Source organism: Heptranchias perlo, chromosome 10 (assembly GCF_035084215.1).
Source record: "Heptranchias perlo isolate sHepPer1 chromosome 10, sHepPer1.hap1, whole genome shotgun sequence".
NCBI classification, from domain to species: domain Eukaryota; kingdom Metazoa; phylum Chordata; class Chondrichthyes; order Hexanchiformes; family Hexanchidae; genus Heptranchias; species Heptranchias perlo.
This window is the reverse complement of record NC_090334.1, coordinates 66,465,427-66,480,623: the sequence shown is the minus strand read 5'-3', so window position 1 is coordinate 66,480,623 and position 15,197 is coordinate 66,465,427.

Here is a 15,197-nt window from a genome sequence, read left to right as displayed (position 1 = left end):
GGAATTTCTGCGTTCTGTCCAAGAACACTCACCTGGAATTTCCACGTTCTTTCTCAGAACACTCACCTGGAATTTCTGCGTTCTGTCGAAGAACACTCACCTGGAATTTCTGCGTTCTGTCCAAGAACACTCACCTGGAATTTCTGCGTTCTGTCCAAGAACACTCACCTGGAATTTCCACGTTCTGTCCAAGAACACTCACCTGGAATTTCCACATTCTGTCCAAGAACACTCACCTGGAAATTCCGCGTTCTGTCCAAGAACACTCACCTGGAATTTCCACGTTCTGTCCAAGAACACTCACCTGGAATTTCCACATTCTGTCTAAGAACACTCACCTGGAATTTCCACATTCTGTCTGAGAACACTCACCTGGAATTTCGACGTTCTGTCTAAGAACACTCACCTGGAATTTCGACGTTCTGTCTAAGAACACTCACCTGGAATTTCCACATTCTGTCCAAGAACACTCACCTGGAATTTCGACGTTCTGTCTAAGAACACTCACCTGGAATTTCGACGTTCTGTCTAAGAACACTCACCTGGAATTTCCACATTGTGTTCAAGAACACTCACCTGGAATTTCCACATTCTGTCTAAGAACACTCACATGGAATTTCTGCGTACTGTCTGAGAACACTCAATTGGAATTTCCACATTCTGTCTAAGAACACTCACCTGGAATTTCGACGTTCTGTCTAAGAACACTCACCTGGAATTTCCACATTCTGTCCAAGAACATTCACCTGGAATTTCCACGTTCTGTCTTAGAACACTCACTTGGAATTTCCACATTCTGTCCAAGAACACTGACCTGGAATTTTTGTGTTCTGTCTATGAACACTCACCTGGAATTTCCAAATTCTGTCCAAGAACACTCACCTGAAATTTCTGCGTTCTGTCTAAGAACACTCACCTGGAATTTCCACATTCTGTCTCAGTACTCTCACCTGGAATTTCCACGTTCTGTCTAAGAACACTCACCTGGAATTTCTGTGTTCTGTCTAAGAACACTCACCTGGAATTTCCACATTCTGTCCAAGAACACTCACCTGGAATTTCCACATTCTGTCCAAGATCACTCACCTGGAATTTCCACGTTCTGTCTAAGAACATTCACCTGGAATTTCTGCGTTCTGTCTCAGAACACCCAGCTGGAATTTCCACATTCTATCCAAGAACACTCACCTGGAATTTCTGCGTTCTGTCTAAGAACACTCACCTGGAATTTCTGCATTCTGTCTAAGAACACTCACCTGGAATTTCTGTGATCTGTCCAAGAACACTCACCTGAAATTTCTGCGTTCTGTCTAAGAACACCCAGCTGGAATTTCCACATTCTATCCAAGAACACTCACCTGGAATTTCCACATTCTGTCTAAGAACACTCACCTGGAATTTCCACATTCTGTCTAAGAACACTCACATGGAATTTCCACGTTCTGTCTAAGAACACTCACCTGGAATTTCCACGTTCTGTCTAAGAACACTCACCTGGAATTTCCAAGTTCTGTCTAAGAACACTCACCTGGAATTTCCACATTCTGTCTAAGAACACTCAACTGGAATTTGCGTATGCTGTCTAAGAACACTCACCTGGAATTTCCACGTTCTGACTAAGAACACGCACATGGATTTTCGAAGTACTGTCTCAGTCCACTCACCTGCAATTTCCACGTTCTGTCTAAGAACACTCACCTGGAATTTCCACGTTCTGACTAAGAACACGCACCTGGAATTTCGAAGTTCTGTTTAAGAACACTCACCTGGAATTTCCACGTTCTGTCCAAGAACACTCACCTGGAATTTCTGCGTTCAGTCTAAGAACACTCACCTGGAATTTCCACGTTCTGTCTGAGAACATTCACATGGAATTTCTGCGTTCTGTCTAAGAACACCCAGCTGGAATTTCCATATTGTCCAAGAACACTCACCTGGAATTTCTGCGTTCTGTCTAAGAACACTCACCTGGAATTTCTGCGTTCTGTCTCAGAACACTCACCTGGAATTTCTGCGTTCTGTCCAAGAACACTCACCTGGAATTTCCACGTTCTTTCTCAGAACACTCACCTGGAATTTCTGCGTTCTGTCGAAGAACACTCACCTGGAATTTCTGCGTTCTGTCCAAGAACACTCACCTGGAATTTCTGCGTTCTGTCCAAGAACACTCACCTGGAATTTCCACGTTCTGTCCAAGAACACTCACCTGGAATTTCCACATTCTCTCCAAGAACACTCACCTGGAAATTCCGCGTTCTGTTCAAGAACACTCACCTGGAATTTCCACGTTCTGTCCAAGAACACTCACATGGAATTTCTGCGTTCTGTCTAAGAACACTCACCTGGAATTTCCACATTCTGTCTAAGAACACTCACCTGGAATTTCGACGTTCTGTCCAAGAACACTCACCTGGAATTTCCACATTCTGTCCAAGAACACTCACCTGGAATTTACACATTCTGTCTAAGAACACTCACATCTTATTTCTGCGTTCTGTCTAAGAACACTCACCTGGAATTTCCACATTCTGTCCAAGAACATTCACCTGGAATTTCGACGTTCTGTCTTAGAACACTCACCTGGAATTTCCACATTCTGTCCAAGAACACTGACCTGGAATTTTTGTGTTCTGTCTATGAACAATCACCTGGAATTTCCACATTCTGTCTAAGAACACTCACCTGGAATTTCCACATTCTGTCCAAGAACACTCACCTGGAAATTCCGCGTTCTGTCCAAGAACACTCACCTGGAATTTACACATTCTGTCTAAGAACACTCACATCTTATTTCTGCGTTCTGTCTAAGAACACTCACCTGGAATTTCCACATTCTGTCTCAGAACACTCACCTGGAATTTCCACATTCTGTCCAAGAACACTCACCTGGAATTTCCACATTCTGTCTAAGAACACTCACATGGAATTTCTGCGTTCTGTCTAAGAACACTCACCTGGAATTTCCACATTCTGTCTAAGAACACCCACCTGGAATTTCGACGTTCTGTCTAAGAACACTCACCTGGAATTTCCACATTCTGTCCAAGAACACTCACCTGGAATTTCCACGTTCTGTCTTAGAACACTCACCTGGAATTTCCACATTATGTCCAAGAACACTGACCTGGAATTTTTGTGTTCTGTCTATGAACACTCACCTGGAATTTCCACATTCTGTCTAAGAACACTCACCTGGAATTTCCACGTTCTGTCTTAGAACACTCACCTGGAATTTCCACATTCTGTCCAAGAACACTCACCTGGAATTTCCACGTTCTGTCTAAGAACACTCAACTGGAATTTTCACGTTCTGTCTAAGAACACTCACCTGGAATTTCCACGTTCTGTCTAAGAACACTCACCTGGAATTTCCACATTCTGTCTAAGAACACTCACCTGGAATTTCGACGTTCTGTCTAAGAACACTCACCTGGAATTTCCACATTCTGTCTAAGAACACTCACCTGGAATTTCCACGTTCTGTCTAAGAACACTCACCTGGAATTTTCACGTTCTGTCTAAGAACACTCACCTGGAATTTCCACGTTCTGTCTCAGAACACTCACCTGGAATTTCCACATTCTGTCCAAGAACACTCACCTGGAATTTTCACGTTCTGTCTAAGAACACTCACCTGGAATTTCCACGTTCTGTCTAAGAACACTCACCTGGAATTTCCACGTTCTGTCTAAGAACACTCACCTGGAATTTTCACGTTCTGTCTAAGAACACTCACCTGGAATTTTCGTGTTCTGTCTAAGAACACTCACCTGGAATTTCGACGTTCTGTCTAAGAACACTCACATGGAATTTCTGCGTTCTGTCTAAGAACACTCACATGGAATTTCTGCGTTCTGTCCAAGAACACTCACCTGGAATTTCCACGTTCTGTCTATGAACACTCACCTGGAATTTCCGCGTTCTGTCCAAGAACACTCACCTGGAATTTCCACATTCTGTCTCAGAACACTCACCTGGAATTTCCACATTTTGTCTCAGAACACTCACCTGGAATTTCGACGTTCTGTCTAAGAACACTCACCTGGAATTTCCACATTCTGTCCAAGAACACTCACCTGGAATTTCCACATTCTGTCTAAGAACACTCACATGGAATTTCTGCGTTCTGTCTAAGAACACTCACCTGGAATTTCCACAGTCTGTCTAAGAACACTCACCTGGAATTTCCACATTCTGTCCAAGAACACTCACCTGGAATTTCCACATTCTGTCGCAGAACACTCACATGGAATTTCTGCGTTCTGTCTAAGAACACTCGCCTGGAATTTCGACGTTCTGTCTAAGAACACTCACCTGGAATTTCCACATTCTGTCCAAGAACACTCACGTGGAATTTCCACGTTCTGTCTTAGAACACTCACCTGGAATTTCCACATTCTGTCCAAGAACACTCACCTGGAATTTTCGTGTTCTGTCTATGAACACTCACCTGGAATTTCCACATTCTGTCTAAGAACACTCACCTGGAATTTTCACGTTCTGTCTAAGAACAATCACCTGGAATTTCCACGTTCTGTCTAAGAACACTCACCTGGAATTTCCACATTCTTTCCAAGAACACTCACCTGGAATTTTCGTGTTCTGTCTAAGAACACTCACCTGGAATTTCCACGTTCTGTCTAAGAACACTCACCAGGAATTTCTGCATTCTGTCTATGAACACTCACCTGGAATTTCCACATTCTGTCCAAGAACACTCACCTGGAATTTCCACATTCTGTCTAAGAACACTCACATGGAATTTCTGCGTTCTGTCTAAGAACACTCACCTGGAATTTCCACATTCTGTCTAAGAACACCCACCTGGAATTTCGACGTTCTGTCTAAGAACACTCACCTGGAATTTCCACATTCTGTCCAAGAACACTCACCTGGAATTTCCACGTTCTGTCTTAGAACACTCACCTGGAATTTCCACATTATGTCCAAGAACACTGACCTGGAATTTTTGTGTTCTGTCTATGAACACTCACCTGGAATTTCCACATTCTGTCTAAGAACACTCACCTGGAATTTCCACGTTCTGTCTTAGAACACTCACCTGGAATTTCCACATTCTGTCCAAGAACACTCACCTGGAATTTCCACGTTCTGTCTAAGAACACTCACCTGGAATTTTCACGTTCTGTCTAAGAACACTCACCTGGAATTTCCACGTTCTGTCTAAGAACACTCACCTGGAATTTCCACATTCTGTCTAAGAACACTCACCTGGAATTTCGACGTTCTGTCTAAGAACACTCACCTGGAATTTCCACATTCTGTCTAAGAACACTCACCTGGAATTTCCACGTTCTGTCTAAGAACACTCACCTGGAATTTTCACGTTCTGTCTAAGAACACTCACCTGGAATTTCCACGTTCTGTCTCAGAACACTCACCTGGAATTTCCACATTCTGTCTAAGAACACTCACCTGGAATTTTCACGTTCTGTCTAAGAACACTCACCTGGAATTTCCACGTTCTGTCTAAGAACACTCACCTGGAATTTCCACGTTCTGTCTAAGAACACTCACCTGGAATTTTCACGTTCTGTCTAAGAACACTCACCTGGAATTTTCGTGTTCTGTCTAAGAACACTCACCTGGAATTTCCACATTCTGTCCAAGAACACTCACCTGGAATTTCCACATTCTGTCCAAGATCACTCACCTGGAATTTCCACGTTCTGTCTAAGAACACTCACCTGGAATTTCCACGTTCTGTCCAAGAACATTCACCTGGAATTTCTGCGTTCTGTCTAAGAACACCCAGCTGGAATTTCCACATTCTATCCAAGAACACTCACCTGGAATTTCTGCGTTCTGTCTAAGAACACTCACCTGGAATTTCTGCATTCTGTCTAAGAACACTCACCTGGAATTTCTGTGATCTGTCCAAGAACACTCACCTGAAATTTCTGCGTTCTGTCTAAGAACACGCAGCTGGAATTTCCACATTCTATCCAAGAACACTCACCTGGAATTTCCACATTCTGTCGAAGAACACTCACCTGGAATTTCCACGTTCTGTCTAAGAACACTCACCTGGAATTTCCACATTCTGTCTAAGAACACTCACCTGGAATTTCGACGTTCTGTCTAAGAACACTCACCTGGAATTTCCACATTCTGTCCAAGAACACTCAGCTGGAATTTCCACGTTCTGTCGAAGAACACTCACCTCGAATTTCTGCGTTCTGTCCAAGAACACTCACCTGGAATTTCTGCGTTCTGTCCAAGAACACTCAACTGGAATTTCCACGTTCTGTCTAAGAACACTCACCTGGAATTTCCGCGTTCTGTCTAAGAACACCCACCTGGAATATCGACGTTCTGTCTAAGAACACTCACCTGCAATTTCCACGTTCTGTCTAAGAACACTCACCTGGAATTTCCACGTTCTGACGAAGAACACGCACCTGGAATTTCCACTTTCTGTCCAAGAACACTGACCTGGAATTTTTGTGTTCTGTCTAAGAACACTCACCTGGAATTTCCACGTTCTGTCTAAGAACACTCACCTGGAATTTCTGTGTTCTGTCCAAGAACACTCACCTGGAATTTCCACATTCTTTCCAAGAACACTCACCTGGAATTTCCACATTCTTTCCAGGAACACTCACCTGGAATTTCTGCGTTCTGTCTAAGAACACTCACCTGGAATTTCCATGTTCTGTCGAAGAACACTCACCTGGAATTTCCACGTTCTGTCGAAGAACACCCACCTGGAATTTCCACGTTCTGTCCAAGAACACTCACCTGGAATTTCTGCGTTCTGTCCAAGAACACTCACCTGGAACTTCCACGTTCTGTCAAAGAACACTCACCTGGAATTTCCACATTCTGTCCAAGAACACTCACCTGGAATTTCCACATTCTGTCCAAGAACACTCACCTGGAATTTCTGCGTTCTATCTAAGAACACTAACATGGAATTTCCACGTTCTGTCTATGAACACCCACCTGGAATTTCCACGTTCTGTCCAAGAACACTCACCTGGAATTTCGACGTTCTGTCTAAGAAATCTCACCAGGAATTTCGAAGTTCTGTCCAAGTACACTCACCTGCAATTTCCACGTTCTGTCTTAGAACACTCACCTGGAATTTCCACGTTCTGACTAAGAACACGCACCTGGAATTTCGAAGTTCTGTCGAAGAACACTCACCAGGAATTTCGAAGTTGTGTCCGAGAACCCTCAGCTGGAATTTGCAAGTTCTGTCCAAGAACACCCACCTGGAATTTCCAAATTCTGTCCAAGAACACTCACCTGAAATTTCTGCGTTCTTTCTAAGTACTCTCACCTGGAATTTCCACGTTCTGTCTAAGAACACTCACCTGGAATTTCTGCGTTCTGTCTAAGAACACTCACCTGGAATTTCCACATTCTGTCCAAGAACACTCACCTGGAATTTCCACATTCTGTCCAAGATCACTCACCTGGAATTTCCACGTTCTGTCCAAGATCACTCACCTGGAATTTCCACGTTCTGTCCAAGAACATTCACCTGGAATTTCTGCGTTCTGTCTAAGAACACCCAGCTGGAATTTCCACATTCTATCCAAGAACACTCACCTGGAATTTCTGCGTTCTGTCTAAGAACACTCACCTGGAATTTCTGCATTCTGTCTAAGAACACTCACCTGGAATTTCTGTGATCTGTCCAAGAACACTCACCTGAAATTTCTGCGTTCTGTCTAAGAACACGCAGCTGGAATTTCCACATTCTATCCAAGAACACTCACCTGGAATTTCCACATTCTGTCGAAGAACACTCACCTGGAATTTCCACGTTCTGTCTAAGAACACTCACCTGGAATTTCCACATTCTGTCCAAGAACACTCACATGGAATTTCCACGTTCTGTCTAAGAACACTCACCTGGAATTTCCACGTTCTGTCTCAGAACACTCACCTGGAATTTCTGCGTTCTGTCCAAGAACACTCACCTGGAACTTCCACGTTCTGTCAAAGAACACTCACCTGGAATTTCCACATTCTGTCCAAGAACACTCACCTGGAATTTTCACATTCTGTCCAAGAACACTCACCTGGAATTTCTGCGTTCTATCTAAGAACACTAACCTGGAATTTCCACGTTCTGTCTAAGAACACCCACCTGGAATTTCCACGTTCTGTCTAAGAACACTCACCTGGAATTTCCACGTTCTGTCTAAGAACACTCACCTGGAATTTCGAAGTTCTGTCCAAGTACACTCACCTGCAATTTGCACGTTCTGTCTTAGAACACTCACGTGGAATTTCCACGTTCTGACTAAGAACACGCACCTGGAATTTGCACGTTCTGTGTAAGAACACCCACCTGGAATTTCCAAATTCTGTCCAAGAACACTCACCTGAAATTTCTGCGTTCTGTCTATGAACACTCACCTGGAATTTCCACATTCTGTCTAAGTACTCTCACCTGGAATTTCCATGTTCTGTCTAAGAACACTCACCTGGAATTTCTGCGTTCTGTCTAAGAACACTCACCTGGAATTTCCACATTCTGTCCAAGAACACTCACCTGGAATTTCCACATTCTGTCCAAGATCACTCACCTGGAATTTCCACGTTCTGTCTAAGAACACTCACCTGGAATTTCCACGTTCTGTCTAAGAACATTCACCTGGAATTTCTGCGTTCTGTCTAACAACACCCAGCTGGAATTTCCACATTCTATCCAAGAACACTCACCTGGAATTTCCGCGTTCTGTCTAAGAACACTCAACTGGAATTTCCACGTTCTGTCGAAGAACACTCACCTGGAATTTCCGCGTTCTGTCTAAGAACACTCACCTGGAATTTCGACGTTCTGACGAAGAACACGCACCTGGAATTTCGAAGTTCTGTCTTCGAACACTCACCTGGAATTTCCGCGTTCTGTCTAAGAACAACCACCTGGAATATCGACGTTCTGTCTAAGAACACTCACCTGCAATTTCCACGTTCTGTCTAAGAACACTCACCTGGTATTTCCACGTTCTGACGAAGAACACGCACCTGGAATTTCGAAGTTCTGTCTTAGAACACTCACCTGGAATTTCCACGTTCTGTCTCAGAACACTCACCTGGAATTTCCACGTTCTGTCTAAGAACACTCACCTGGAATTTCTGCGTTCTGTCTAAGAACACTCACCTGGAATTTCCACATTCTTTCCAAGAACACTCACCTGGAATTTCCACATTCTGTCTAAGAACACTCACCTGGAATTTCTGCGTTCTGTCTAAGAACACTCACCTGGAATTTCCATGTTCTATCGAAGAACACTCACCTGGAATTTCCACGTTCTGTCTAAGAACACCCACCTGGAATTTCCACGTTCTGTCCAAGAACACTCACCTGGAATTTCTGCGTTCTGTCAAAGAACACTCACCTGGAATTTCCACATTCTGTCCAAGAACACTCACCTGGAATTTTCACATTCTGTCCAAGAACACTCACCTGGAATTTCTGCGTTCTATCTAAGAACACTAACCTGGAATTTCCACGTTCTGTCTAAGAACACTCACCTGGAATTTCGAAGTTCTGTCCAAGTACACTCACCTGCAATTTCCACGTTCTGTCTTAGAACACTCACGTGGAATTTCCACGTTCTGACTAAGAACACGCACCTGGAATTTGCACGTTCTGTGTAAGAACACCCACCTGGAATTTCCAAATTCTGTCCAAGAACACTCACCTGAAATTTCTGCGTTCTGTCTATGAACACTCACCTGGAATTTCCACATTCTGTCTAAGTACTCTCACCTGGAATTTCCATGTTCTGTCGAAGAACACTCACCTGGAATTTCTGCGTTCTGTCTAAGAACACTCACCTGGAATTTCCACATTCTGTCCAAGAACACTCACCTGGAATTTCCACATTCTGTCCAAGATCACTCACCTGGAATTTCCACGTTCTGTCTAAGAACACTCACCTGGAATTTCCACGTTCTGTCTAAGAACATTCACCTGGAATTTCTGCGTTCTGTCTAACAACACCCAGCTGGAATTTGCACATTCTATCCAAGAACACTCACCTGGAATTTCCACATTCTGTCCAAGAACACTCACCTGGAATTTCCGCGTTCTGTCTAAGAACACTCACCTGGAATTTCCACGTTCTGACTAAGAACACGCACGTGGATTTTCGAAGTACTGTCTAAGTCCACTCACCTGCAATTTCCACGTTCTGTCCAAGAACACTCACCTGGAATTTCCACGTTCTGACTAAGAACACGCACCTGGAATTTCGAAGTTCTGTTTAAGAACACTCACCAGGAATTTCGAAGTTCTGTCCAAGTACACTCACCTGGAATTTCCACGTTCTGTCCAAGAACACTCACCTGGAATTTTTGCGTTCAGTCGAAGAACACCCAGCTGGAATTTCCATATTGTCCAAGAACACTCACCTGGAATTTCTGCATTCTGTCTAAGAACACTCACCTGGAATTTCTGCATTCTGTCTCAGAACACTCACCTGGAATTTCTGCGTTCTGTCCAAGAACACTCACTTGGAATTTCCACGTTCTTTCTGAGAACACTCACCTGGAATTTCTGCGTTCTGTCGAAGAACACTCACCTGGAATTTCCACATTCTGTCTCAGAACACTCACATGGAATTTCTGCGTTCTGTCCAAGAACACTCACCTGGAATTTCTGCGTTCTGTCTAAGAACACTCACCTGGAATTTCCACATTCTGTCTAAGAACACTCACATGGAATTTCTGCGTTCTGTCTAAGAACACTCACCTGGAATTTCTGCGTTCTGTCTAAGAACACTCAGCTGGAATTTTCACGTTCTGTCCAAGAACACTCACCTGGAATTTCCACATTCTGTCCAAGAACACTCACCTGGAAATTCCGCGTTCTGTCCAAGAACACTCACCTGGAATTTACACATTCTGTCTAAGAACACTCACATCTTATTTCTGCGTTCTGTCTAAGAACACTCACCTGGAATTTCCACATTCTGTCCAAGAACACTCACCTGGAAATTCCGCGTTCTGTCCAAGAACACTCACCTGGAATTTACACATTCTGTCTAAGAACACTCACATCTTATTTCTGCGTTCTGTCTAAGAACACTCACCTGGAATTTCCACATTCTGTCTGAGAACACTCACCTGGAATTTCGACGTTCTGTCTAAGAACACTCACCTGGAATTTCGACGTTCTGTCTAAGAACACTCACCTGGAATTTCCACATTCTGTCCAAGAACACTAACCTGGAATTTCGACGTTCTGTCTAAGAACACTCACCTGGAATTTCGACGTTCTGTCTAAGAACACTCACCTGGAATTTCCACATTGTGTTCAAGAACACTCACCTGGAATTTCCACATTCTGTCTAAGAACACTCACATGGAATTTCTGCGTACTGTCTGAGAACACTCAATTGGAATTTCCACATTCTGTCTAAGAACACTCACCTGGAATTTCGACGTTCTGTCTAAGAACACTCACCTGGAATTTCCACATTCTGTCCAAGAACATTCACCTGGAATTTCCACGTTCTGTCTTAGAACACTCACTTGGAATTTCCACATTCTGTCCAAGAACACTGACCTGGAATTTTTGTGTTCTGTCTATGAACACTCACCTGTAATTTCCAAATTCTGTCCAAGAACACTCACCTGAAATTTCTGCGTTCTGTCTAAGAACACTCACCTGGAATTTCCACATTCTGTCTCAGTACTCTCACCTGGAATTTCCACGTTCTGTCTAAGAACACTCACCTGGAATTTCTGTGTTCTGTCTAAGAACACTCACCTGGAATTTCCACATTCTGTCCAAGAACACTCACCTGGAATTTCCACATTCTGTCCAAGATCACTCACCTGGAATTTCCACGTTCTGTCTAAGAACACTCACCTGGAATTTCCACGTTCTGTCTAAGAACATTCACCTGGAATTTCTGCGTTCTGTCTCAGAACACCCAGCTGGAATTTCCACATTCTATCCAAGAACACTCACCTGGAGTTTCTGCGTTCGGTCTAAGAACACTCACCTGGAATTTCTGCATTCTGTCTAAGAACACTCACCTGGAATTTCTGTGATCTGTCCAAGAACACTCACCTGAAATTTCTGCGTTCTGTCTAAGAACACCCAGCTGGAATTTCCACATTCTATCCAAGAACACTCACCTGGAATTTCCACATTCTGTCTAAGAACACTCACCTGGAATTTCCACATTCTGTCTAAGAACACTCACATGGAATTTCCACGTTCTGTCTAAGAACACTCACCTGGAATTTCCACGTTCTGTCTAAGAACACTCACCTGGAATTTCCAAGTTCTGTCTAAGAACACTCACCTGGAATTTCCACATTCTGTCTAAGAACACTCAACTGGAATTTGCGTATGCTGTCTAAGAACACTCACCTGGAATTTCCACGTTCTGACTAAGAACACGCACATGGATTTTCGAAGTACTGTCTAAGTCCACTCACCTGCAATTTCCACGTTCTGTCTAAGAACACTCACCTGGAATTTCCACGTTCTGACTAAGAACACGCACCTGGAATTTCGAAGTTCTGTTTAAGAACACTCACCTGGAATTTCCACGTTCTGTCCAAGAACACTCACCTGGAATTTCTGCGTTCAGTCTAAGAACACTCACCTGGAATTTCCACGTTCTGTCTAAGAACATTCACATGGAATTTCTGCGTTCTGTCTAAGAACACGCAGCTGGAATTTCCATATTGTCCAAGAACACTCACCTGGAATTTCTGCGTTCTGTCTAAGAACACTCACCTGGAATTTCTGCGTTCTGTCTCAGAACACTCACCTGGAATTTCTGCGTTCTGTCCAAGAACACTCACCTGGAATTTCCACGTTCTTTCTCAGAACACTCACCTGGAATTTCTGCGTTCTGTCGAAGAACACTCACCTGGAATTTCTGCGTTCTGTCCAAGAACACTCACCTGGAATTTCTGCGTTCTGTCCAAGAACACTCACCTGGAATTTCCACGTTCTGTCCAAGAACACTCACCTGGAATTTCCACATTCTGTCCAAGAACACTCACCTGGAAATTCCGCGTTCTGTCCAAGAACACTCACCTGGAATTTCCACGTTCTGTCCAAGAACACTCACCTGGAATTTCCACATTCTGTCTAAGAACACTCACCTGGAATTTCCACATTCTGTCTGAGAACACTCACCTGGAATTTCGACGTTCTGTCTAAGAACACTCACCTGGAATTTCGACGTTCTGTCTAAGAACACTCACCTGGAATTTCCACATTCTGTCCAAGAACACTCACCTGGAATTTCGACGTTCTGTCTAAGAACACTCACCTGGAATTTCGACGTTCTGTCTAAGAACACTCACCTGGAATTTCCACATTGTGTTCAAGAACACTCACCTGGAATTTCCACATTCTGTCTAAGAACACTCACATGGAATTTCTGCGTACTGTCTGAGAACACTCAATTGGAATTTCCACATTCTGTCTAAGAACACTCACCTGGAATTTCGACGTTCTGTCTAAGAACACTCACCTGGAATTTCCACATTCTGTCCAAGAACATTCACCTGGAATTTCCACGTTCTGTCTTAGAACACTCACTTGGAATTTCCACATTCTGTCCAAGAACACTGACCTGGAATTTTTGTGTTCTGTCTATGAACACTCACCTGGAATTTCCAAATTCTGTCCAAGAACACTCACCTGAAATTTCTGCGTTCTGTCTAAGAACACTCACCTGGAATTTCCACATTCTGTCTCAGTACTCTCACCTGGAATTTCCACGTTCTGTCTAAGAACACTCACCTGGAATTTCTGTGTTCTGTCTAAGAACACTCACCTGGAATTTCCACATTCTGTCCAAGAACACTCACCTGGAATTTCCACATTCTGTCCAAGATCACTCACCTGGAATTTCCACGTTCTGTCTAAGAACATTCACCTGGAATTTCTGCGTTCTGTCTCAGAACACCCAGCTGGAATTTCCACATTCTATCCAAGAACACTCACCTGGAATTTCTGCGTTCTGTCTAAGAACACTCACCTGGAATTTCTGCATTCTGTCTAAGAACACTCACCTGGAATTTCTGTGATCTGTCCAAGAACACTCACCTGAAATTTCTGCGTTCTGTCTAAGAACACCCAGCTGGAATTTCCACATTCTATCCAAGAACACTCACCTGGAATTTCCACATTCTGTCTAAGAACACTCACCTGGAATTTCCACATTCTGTCTAAGAACACTCACATGGAATTTCCACGTTCTGTCTAAGAACACTCACCTGGAATTTCCACGTTCTGTCTAAGAACACTCACCTGGAATTTCCAAGTTCTGTCTAAGAACACTCACCTGGAATTTCCACATTCTGTCTAAGAACACTCAACTGGAATTTGCGTATGCTGTCTAAGAACACTCACCTGGAATTTCCACGTTCTGACTAAGAACACGCACATGGATTTTCGAAGTACTGTCTCAGTCCACTCACCTGCAATTTCCACGTTCTGTCTAAGAACACTCACCTGGAATTTCCACGTTCTGACTAAGAACACGCACCTGGAATTTCGAAGTTCTGTTTAAGAACACTCACCTGGAATTTCCACGTTCTGTCCAAGAACACTCACCTGGAATTTCTGCGTTCAGTCTAAGAACACTCACCTGGAATTTCCACGTTCTGTCTGAGAACATTCACATGGAATTTCTGCGTTCTGTCTAAGAACACCCAGCTGGAATTTCCATATTGTCCAAGAACACTCACCTGGAATTTCTGCGTTCTGTCTAAGAACACTCACCTGGAATTTCTGCGTTCTGTCTCAGAACACTCACCTGGAATTTCTGCGTTCTGTCCAAGAACACTCACCTGGAATTTCCACGTTCTTTCTCAGAACACTCACCTGGAATTTCTGCGTTCTGTCGAAGAACACTCACCTGGAATTTCTGCGTTCTGTCCAAGAACACTCACCTGGAATTTCTGCGTTCTGTCCAAGAACACTCACCTGGAATTTCCACGTTCTGTCCAAGAACACTCACCTGGAATTTCCACATTCTCTCCAAGAACACTCACCTGGAAATTCCGCGTTCTGTTCAAGAACACTCACCTGGAATTTCCACGTTCTGTCCAAGAACACTCACATGGAATTTCTGCGTTCTGTCTAAGAACACTCACCTGGAATTTCCACATTCTGTCTAAGAACACTCACCTGGAATTTCGACGTTCTGTCCAAGAACACTCACCTGGAATTT